The sequence below is a fragment of the Diuraphis noxia genome, unplaced genomic scaffold (assembly GCF_037042655.1).
Source record: "Diuraphis noxia isolate RWA-SAM2 unplaced genomic scaffold, SU_Dnox_SAM2 contig0004, whole genome shotgun sequence".
NCBI lineage: Eukaryota > Metazoa > Arthropoda > Insecta > Hemiptera > Aphididae > Diuraphis > Diuraphis noxia.
The window spans coordinates 38,432,930-38,444,607 of record NW_028301714.1 but is presented as its reverse complement, the minus strand read 5'-3'; positions in this window follow the sequence as shown (position 1 = coordinate 38,444,607).

Genomic DNA, 11,678 nt, shown 5'->3' with positions numbered 1-11,678 from the left:
TCTTTGATCTATTATTTATCGGATTCCAATTACTTAATTTATAATAAATAGCGCTCGAATCACAAACAATATAATTATATATTCATGATGTATATACAGGGACCTCACAAGGGGGGGGAGGTCAGAACGACCCGTGGTAATGGGGCCAGGACTTTCGACGGGACCACTGTTCATGCAAACAATTACTTCAAAATTACTTAAATATATAATGTTCGGAGCCCGGGTTTAGTTCGGTACCAGAGCCAAAAATATGATGTGCGGGTATGTGTAAATAGAACAGGTGTGAGATTGTCGAAACGCGTGGACTATACACGAATATATTGCGCCGATAAACGTGAGGTCTGTCGTTAGGAGGCATACTAAAGGTATTTTCCCAAACGTACATGAACATCCGCTCCATAAATGTAATACATTTCCTCTTCAAAAAAAATAAAAAAAATAAATAAATAAACAAATAAGTAAAGATTTAAAATTTTAAGCGGGCATTATTCGGTTATATTTTACCAATAATAATATTTTTGGCATTCCTTAAAAATATATCATATGTTATAAGTATAACTTTATAAGTATAATGATTAAATGAAACGCTTAGCTGTTGATTTTTAGTTCACGTCATCACGTGACACGTATTACTACAAACGGATTAATTATTAAGGGCTAGTTGTACCATCTCTGATTAAAGTTAACCGGAGTTTAATCGGCCAAATTTTCACGGTTAAATATCTGTTATCAGCTGATTAAGCATAATCGAAGTTTAACCGTAGACGGTACAACTGGTCCTAACTATATAAACATAATCATGGATATAGTAAGATACGCATGTTACTTATGACTTGTCTGAACTTTTTTATTCGAACTCAATGTATTTATTAGTTTTATAATTTCTGACGCAATTATATGATCTATACACCAATATAGGTTACTTGCATATAAATAATAAAATAAATAAGTGTAATTGTTTAGTTTTATGGTTTATTTTGTCGGAATCTATAAAATATAGCTATCCGAGAACCATGCAGTTAATGGTATGCAAGATCATCGGAGAAACCCATGTAAAGATTTGCAAAAAATTTACAATATTCACACACCAAAGTGACCAAACCACTTAACATGATGACGTGTTGATCGGATAATGTGATACGCGGATAAAACGTGTTCAAATTTCAGAAAACGTCCGAATTGGATATTATTTATATTCCTCGTATGCCTATATATAGAGTACATGGATTATAAGTACCTAATAATGTCGACGTGCTGTTGTAATAAATAATGAAAAAAAATCTCGAGAGAATTTCTGGAATGAGAGAGATAAAGAAAAATATGTGATGTCAACCACCGTTGCAGCAGTTTTTAGGCGTTTCACAAGATTCGGCAAGGTTTCATTGTTCGGGTGCATGTCCGACATCCCAATAATATATATGTCTCATCCAGAGACAGCTTGAACATACTTTTTGAAGTTTAATATGAAACCTTAAAATTCTAGCACTTAATATTTAAATAACATGCATTATGACCGCATACAACACAAGTCATACAAAATATCAAGTTTACAGTGGCTTGCACTCTGTATTATGAAAATTCGTTATTATTCTTTCTTTCTTTTTTTATTCAATATAATTAAATAATTTTAATTATTGTAAAACAAATCTAAAATTCCGTGCTTGATAAATTATTTAAACTTTTGAAGTTAAATAATATTTTAAATTCCAACCTCAAATTATAGATGGTTTCAACATGAAGTAAGACAACAACAAATACGACATTAGGAACGGGAACATTACAGGTTTCACTGTTTTTCAGCTAAATTCTAGATAATAATTTTACCTAGAATTGAATTAAATAAACTAGATGTGCTAGCTTAGTAATATAGGGCTGAAAATATTAGAATACCCCGAACAATGAAATATAAGTTGAATAAATTATGAATTTTATTTTTATTTTTAATTATTGTTCAAGAAGATAATGAGCCTCACTCATAGGTGCAAATCGTAGGGCGCTAATGGGGCTTATCCCTCTCTCAAAGTCATAATTAGTCCCCTAATTTATAAGTGTCCCACAAACTATTAAAAACTAAATGCAACAATACTCAGGCTTAAGTCCCCCCACAAAATTGAACCAATTTGCGCCTATGGCCCCACTGAACATGTTCGTGTGGGGGCCCATGAGTTCACAATTTTAAATATAAATTCATTAAACGGTTAAATTAAATTAAATAATTACAGTTTTGTAATATTATATGATACAATAATACAATATACATTATGGTAAAAATCTAAAATTATAAATAAATACTAAAATAATCTAATTTCATATAAGTAAATAATACAATAATTCTATACATGCACTTGTTATGAGATTGTCAATATTTTGTTCATATAATTATATATAAATATACCCATATATAAATGCCATAATTAATTATGGATTCTATATTAGTGCAGTTTGATACACAACTCTAATTTTCTTTAGTTCTAAGATATCTGTTAAGTATTTAAATGCACACATTATTTTTCTTAATTTATTTATTACAAATTTTATGTGGTCATTCCGTTTAAGATTATGACACGTTACCTAAGTATATACAGTTTTTAACTATATTTTTACAAAGGTTTGGCATTTAAATAAATTTCGATTTAAACACACATTATCATTATAGTGTGTATACATTTAATACTTGTTTTGTTTGGTTGATTCGAATTAACTATATAATGAGGTAATATATAGGTTTTTTCTAAACTTAAGAATAAATTATTTTCACAAAGCCACTTTTTAATTTTACTTAAGGCCGAATTTACGTTAGAAAATCTTCATTCCAAGACTGGGAATGTATACAAAAAATATAATATTATATTAAAAAAATGGGCCGTTAATTTTTTAGTCCTAAAACTTGGTGGATTGATATAAATATAATAACTATCCGGTAGCAGCGCGGCTAAATGTCTACTAAATTAATGAGTACATTATTATTTAGTATATAAAATCTTGAGGGCAGTAAGGATGTAGGATTAGGTTACTGGCATATTCAATATTTCAATAATGTATTGCTATCTATGTATACGATATAGGCACCTACAGACACCAAACATTATTATAGAATTAAATTAATGTTACTAATAATTATTCAATTCATTATTATACACACTTTACTTCTTACATTCATATAGGTACTATAGGCATTTTCCGTTTGATGTATTCATCAAATGTTTATTATGTGTTTATTTTTTTTTACCAGTCAACATAATATATTGATTTTAAAATATCTCGTTGAACGATTTTTAGAATTTATTGAACACGCTCTTCTTATTATAATATTGGAGTTTTAATAATTTAGTTGCTCCTACCTCTTTTAGGCTTTATTTGTATTTCGCATGATACCTATAATTAACTAATTATCCACCTGAATTCCGACACCTCTACTAAAAAACCTAATGCTAAGAGACTTAAACGCAAATGTATAGAGACACCATTATTTGAATTTTTTTTTAAATCTCCTTTTCTTATAGTACCTACTACTCTCTAACTCGTTTTTTTCAAGCCATTCTCGTGAATAAATCATACCTTCATTATTTCATTGTTATTTATTATTTTAATTTTTAAGAAGAATATTTATAGATTGTGTATTCTCTGATAAATGTTTAAAAATATAATAGTTTTACTGTCCACGACATATGTACGATTGACTTTTGACACACCATCGATGTCGATGTTAGATTATGCTCTAGCCAATTTGTTTTTAAAGAATTTTGTATCTACTTAGGTTATCTTTTGTGAAGACCTAGTTAGTTTAGGTAGGTACTCTGTACTCAGTCAACCGTATAATATTTTCGTATCTAGGTGTTTCAATGCATTGAGATTAGTGATCCAAAAATTCAAAGAACAATAATTTATCAATAGGTTATGATGTGATGCTGCTGCTCTGATGTACCCAAGTAATTATATTGTATGTAAAAAAATATTTTTTTAAATTAAATTGTTTATATTTATTATAATTATACTGTAGTGATAAAGTGTACTATAATATTTTAATTTAAGTATTGTACATTTGTTCTTATATATTTATAATAAAATTATATGGATATACTACAAAATACATTATCATAGTTTTTAAAGTAAAAAATCTTTATAAATCGACTAGTGTTGTCTGACTGGTTATCGGTCTACAGCTATTGTAGGTTAGAACCAATAATAGTTGATTTCTAGAGTCCAGCTTCCGCAAAACCATAACTATAAAATCATATAGGTACTATTACAATACCATATATGTTTATACTGCAGATATACAGTCTCTACATTGTACACATTTAGCCTTGTTTGCCAAAAATCAAAACAAGTTAATGACCTTAACTATATGTATTTGAGTAGATAAATAAAATTAACGAAATGTAATATTTAATGAGCTCCGTAATATCATAATTAATTATTATTTTTGGTGCATATAGGAACTCCGAACTATTAGTTTAGTTAGGTGGTTTAGTCCCGTTATATTTTAGTAAATGATAATTATAATTAAAACATTTTTTAATGAAGTTATAAAGTGTGTTATAATTGTTTATTCTCCTTAATGTTAGTGGTATCACGATTTCGTAAGTACTCATACTTATATTATACTGTTATACGTAGTACGTACGTCTTCAAAAACGTACGGTTCTGGATACGACTAGTGCAAGTATATTATTGTATGTATAGGCATATAGCCTAATTTAATAGTGTAATAGTGAATAGTTTTTCTGTATGGTCCAATCGATTGGTCCTGTGTTCATTATTTTTTTTATTTTTTTTACTATTATTCAATTGTATAAATAAATCTATATAATCGATGAACAGTTCAAAGATAGATTTTCAATTTATTTATTTGGAATAATAATAGAATTAAAGTGTGGGTATCCAAATGAGAAATATTATAAGATCATATTATGTCTGTATCGTAATTTTTTATTTTAACTGGAATTAAATATGAAAATGGTAAATATATTTATAGAAATTATAGGTTTAAAAGGGGTCCCAAACTATGTGTCTTTAAAAAAAATTATAGAAATAATTTTTACAATTTATTCAACGATACATTATATTACAGATTCGTAATATATCAATGTGATGGTTGCAACTTGCAACTATCAAAATAAATATTTGGGCATACTAACAGCTTGCTTGACATGATAACACTATGGAAAATTGGTAATTATATTTGTTCAAGTAACTTGAATATTATTTTTCATCAATTCTTTATTCATTTAAACATGAACATTTCTTTATGTATACTATCACAAATACAAAAAATACATTTTTAATTAATAATTTTTTTTCTGCTTTATATGTATACTTACTTATGTATTATGTAGGTTGTTCAATGGACTTTTGCATTTATTTAAAAATCTCAAATGATATTTATTTATATTATTTCGTAATTTGAATTAGTTATTAGGTAAATAGTTACATTTACAAATGTCTTATTATAAACTTGGAATAAATGTTAAATTAATTATCATCAATGAATATAAAAATACTGTAAAACTACACGATAGGAATAAGAATACCATAATATGAGAATGACCGGACCCAAAATGTAATATTATTAAATAGTATAGACTTAAGTACTAAATATATATTTAAAAGATTATTAAGTCAACATGGAATTAGTTAATTTAAATTTATTTCAGTTTATTTTAAAGAAATAGGTAAAAATGTGGAACAGGAGTACAGGACTGGTAGAATATATATATATATATACACAATACTAGTATGTGACATATTTTTACACCGCATACCGTGAATATTATGTGTAGTTTCTTTTAGAATGAACGTAACAGTGATGTAGATAATCATGTTATACATAATCTCTCTCTTTTTTTTAAAAATATATTGATTTGGAAATTGTGTTAAAATTGCTATATTTTTACTGTACCCACTGTTGATCAACTAAAACAATTATATTGTTCAAATATTGTATTTAAAATGACTCAAGCTTACTTAATATTATTATGATTATTATTAGTTATTAGTTTATTACTATAGATAAAATGTTATTATTTTTTCTTATGAAATAAATAATAATAATTCAATTAATTTTTTACAAAAATAAAAATAATGTTATATAATATATTGAAGGGTAAACATTAATAATATAGAAATTAAAATGATCTAACTACATATAATAATAATAAAACATAATAAAACCATCAAGGTATATAGATTATAGATTATATTTATTATTATCATGTTTATTATTGTATATGAGGATATCATTTTCAAATCGTATAATAATAATTTCTGATATGTATTAGAGGTATCTACTAAAACTCTTATATATTATCCTCTTTAGACATGATAATTCAGTTAAGGTTAACTATGCCTGCAATGGTACCTATATAACTTCGTAACCGACAACGGTATAGTTGGGTAGGGTGCTAATTTAATAAATAATGTAGCCACTATAAGACCATGTAAAAACCACAGACTAAGATATAATATCTTAGTCCGTAGTAAAAATGTATCCACTTTTAAACTAATAACATTCCTCCTCAGTCTATATTATACCACGTTTAAAGAATACAAATACGGCCATACAAACGCTACCTATAGTCGGCGTAAATTATTATTATATTTTACAATGGTTTCTGAAAATGTGTTGTTTATTATAGGTAAGCCTTTAATAACCTAACTTAACCTAACCTATTGGCTTATTATGGTGCGTGTGCGATGATATACATCAGTGCTTCTCAACGAGAGCGATATCCCCCCCCCCCCCCCGATTGGCAACGAAGGAGTACTGTGGGGCGGTGAGCTCGTTTTGTGTGATAAAAAGGCAGTATTATTCATATGACCGATTTATTCGCAAAATTCAATAACATCAATTTAAAACTTCAAGGCTACAAGCTCAATTTTATAACAATTAAATCTATTATTTCTGCCTTCCAAAAAACAATTAACTTTATGGAATCAGAATTTTGGTCACAACGAGTTTAGCCAATTTCCAGTTCGGCCGGATCTACACAAAAACAATAAAATATCGTTTTATAACTCACAAATTTACTGTCAATACATTCAGTCTTTAGGATTTTTAACAACATTTCGAAGATATTTTGTACCTGGAAGTTCCTCAATGGGTCTAAAATCCCTTTATAAATACTGAATCAGCAAAAATACAGTATCCAAAAGAATTGATTGAAATTTCCATTAACGAGATGTTAAAAGCAAGTTTTAAGAATGGTGAACACCTCACAGAATTTTGACTCCAGCTAGTCTACTGTCAGTTGAATCTATCCTGGACTATAAATTATATTATAAGTAATAAATTTATGTGCTAGGAATTATGAATATATATATATATATATATTACGTAGTATGCACGATGCACCTTAATTATATTATTATTTATTATATAGATGATAATTATTTTAGTATTAAATTAAGAATTATTAATTGTCGTTGCACTTAGTAGGTACGGTATCGTTTATTTTATCTACCTACTTGAATTTATCCTCTCAGTATATATTTATATGTAATAAATATTATATGATATTCTATGTATGTTTTTATAATTAGTTACAGTTGTTGTTAAATTAATCATAGTAGTTGTGAATAAAAGTTATGTAATTTCAGTATTAATTGCAAGTTAAATGTACTGTAGTCTGCAAGTCATAGGTAATTTAGTAATTGTAATTCAAGACTGTATATTTATTAGATATTTTATTAATGCACCTAGTTAATTGTGATATAAACTTCTGGTTGTAATGTATAGGGACAAGGACATTAAAATTGTTTATTATAAAAAGAGGAATTATTAAGGTCTTACAATTAAAATCTTCGTTTTTTTTTTTTTAACATAAAATTTAAATGACATTGTATGTAAGAAGGTATACCTACATATATTAGGTATATTATGCTGTAAACCTGTATGTTATTATTAAATAATAATTATTCAACAGTTATCTATAAGAATCAGTGGATACCCTCTTACTAGTTTGTCAGTTTAGTATATGTGCTTATATTGTTTATATATTATAATTATATATCTGTTATTGTAGGCATTCAAAAATGCGTTTTTCATAAATTTAAAATAAATAAACAACGCTCATTAATAAAGAATATAAATATAATAAGTAGGTAAATATTGATTCATCGTTCACTAATAATTAGCTTAGATAAGTATAAATATTAAACATATAATAATATGTGATGTAGCCTTGTGGTACCTTATTGCGTTGTAATTAAGTATTTTTTAGATTCTGAACGAAGTGATGAATGTATTGATTTTACAATGATGTGTGTTATTTTTAGATTCTGAGCATGAATGTATTGATTTTACCATGATGTGTGTTTTTTTTTTTTTTTTTTTTTTTTGTGTCTGTCATCACGTTTTGGGGCAGTAAAAATGCTTCGATTTTTGATTTCAGTACCTCGTTCGATCAGAAAGTGAATCTAGTTGGTACTTTGGGGGGTCAAAAGTAAAAAATTCTTAATACTTTACTAAATAATTGAGGGAAATTTTACGCACACTCATTTTTCGACAAAATCGATTTTGGTTTTTGATGTAACTTTAAAACAAATGACCATAGATACATGAAATTTTCACCTAATGTTTATATATGTAAATTCTATCCACCATGCAATTTTTAAAAAAATTTCGACTTAAGTTGAACTATTCATAGGCATTTCAAATTTTCAGGCACGATTTTTTTTATAAGCATTTAAGTTTCAAATTTTGACAACATATATAAAAATTACGAAAATTCGCAAATTATTTCAAACTAGAAATTCATAAAAATTTTCTTTTTAAGTCTAAGATTTGAACATTTTTAATAATCTATAATATATCCTAGACAGATAAACCGTCTTCGCTCAGAATCGTTTTTTGTATACAATGATATAATATCATTGGATTCAAATTTAATTCCATCCATTACAGTAACCCACTTGTAACCTACTGTACAGCAGAGCGACATACACGACTTACCCGCTTTTTTTTTTGTTTTTTGTTTTTGTGTCTGTGTACAGCATAACTAGTCGAAATAATGCTTCGATTTCAAACTTTGGGGTGGTTTCCGATGTAAAAATGAATATCCTTGGTGCATTATAGAGGTCAAAAGTAAACATTTTCCAACAGTTTTCAAAAAATCGATTTTTTTATATGGACAATTCAAAAACTAATCACTGTAAATACTTGAAATTTTCACCAAATGTTTATGTTAGTGATATCTATATACAGTTTAATTTTCAAAAATGTTTGACTTTTTTTGAGTTATTAGACCACTGAAATTTTCAATTTTTTTTTGAAGTGCCGGTAAAAAAATGTTGGACGAACAAAAAAACTTGAAAATTTAATACAAGGTTCCTTATGAGTTGTTCTTATTGTAGCTAAAAAAAATTAAAAATCGTAAGTCACAATTTTTTTTTATAAGTGTTTATATTTCAAATTTTTACGAAATCTGTCGAAAACGCAAAAAATTGCAAGTAATTTTGAAGTTTAAAATCATAAAATTTTTTGTGTTTATAACTAAGAATTAAAAATACAAAACTAAGTTTTCCATAAGTTTTCCTTCAAGTAGCTATATAAAAACTCAAAACATCATTATAGGAAAAATGTTAAGTGCGTTGGAATTTTAAATTTTTTCGAAATAGCGTAACGATAGCGATTTATCCTCAAACGATTTTAAATATTTGTGATTATTCAAAAAGTATAAGTCGTAGATACTTGAAAATTCTACCAGTTATTTAGATTGGCATTCTCTTTATATGATTTAATTTTTAAAATATTTTGACTTTTTTTGAGATATTTATAGACAACTAAAATTTTCAATTTTACTAAAAATTTGTTTTTGAAATGTCGATAAATTTTTTTTGGCCCAATCAAAATACTTTAAATTTTAATACAAAGTTTCTCATACGTTATTCTTATTGTGATTAAAAAATTATAAGAATACATAGGCACAATTTTTTTTTATTAGCATTTGAAGTTCAAATATTGAAAAAAATTCGTCAAAACCATGATTTTTTTTTTTGTTTGTACGTTTTTGTCATTACTTTTTGGGGCAGTAAAAATGCTTCGACTTTTAACTTCAGTACCTTGTTATATCAGAAAGTGAATCTAGTTGATATTTTGAGGGATCAAAATTCTTAATATTTTTCTAAATAATCGGGATAAACAAACTAAAAATTAACGGAAAAATAGGAAACTTTACGTACAATCAGTTTTCGATAAAATTGATTTTGATTTTTGATGTAACTTTAAAACGAATGACAATTGACACATGAAGTTTTCACCGAATGTTTATATAAGTATATTTTATCCACCATGAAATTTTTAGAAAATTTTTACTTAAGTTGAACTATTCATAGGTATATGCAATTTTTAATCATTATTAGTTTTTTTTAAATTAAAATCGATAAAAATTTATTTTTTAGGTAGAAAATCTTGAAAATTTAATACAAGGCTCTTAACATATTATTATAATAGCAGTTGAAAAATAAAATAAATTCATAGTTACAATTTTTTTTTTATAAGCATTCAAAGTTTGACAAAATACGTAAAAATCACAAAAATTCACAAATTATTTTAAGCTAGAAATTCATAAAAAAATTTCTTTTTTAAACTAAGATTTAAAAATTTAATATAAAATTCCTTACAAGTTTTTCAATCTTTATCACAAAAAAAATATCCACCGGAAATGCAAATTAAATTTTTATTAGCATTTGAATTTCAAATATTGACAAAAATTCGTCAAAACCATGAATATTTGCGAATTATTTTGTAGTTCAAAATTCATAATATCGTTTGTATTTTTATCTAAGGTTATAATATTCAACACTAATCTTTCCATAAGTTTTGCTTTAAATAGCTGTAGAGAAAATTTGAAGCGTCATTATAGGAAAAATGTTTTGAGCGTTTGAGTTTTAAATTTTTATGAAATAGCGTAATGATAACGATTTATCTTCAAACCAGGTATATGTGTATAATGTAAATCTATGATAATATAAGGCATTATGAATTATGATAACTACATGCAATGTTTTTGGAAAAATTGATTAACCATGCCTTATGCAAAATGCGTCCTAATTGAAAAATAAAATATTTGTTTCAAAATAGAATATATGACAATATTTAAATATAATATATCCTAGACTGACAAATCATCTCTGTTCAGAATCGTTTTTCGTATACAATGATGCCTATCATTGCATTCAAATCTAACCTACCCTATTCAGAGGTCCACCCCACCACCTAATGTACAGCTGAGCGATACTCACTTTCCCGCTTTTTTTTTTTAATACTGGTACCTACTTAAGAAGAAAATTTGACTTGAACAATTAAAATTTTAGCCAAATAATTAATAAAATTTTTTTTTTTCATACCATGTATAATAATATACATTTTTTATACTACCCCAGATTACCTATTATATTCATTAACGACATAACTATCACTCTACCATTATAATATTAATAGTTTCTTAATTTTAAAATTGGCATGTAAATGTATACTACATTGGAGTCAGAATTGAAGTCAGTTGTAACAATTGTTATTTATGCAAAATTAAATTTACCAACATAAATACATAATACGTATAAATATGTATACTTGTTTAACTAATGGCATAAGCATTTTAGTTAATAATTTGGTATATTCTAAGAGTATGAATTTATTTGTTTAAAAATGAATAGGTGTTAATACTAAAGTATTA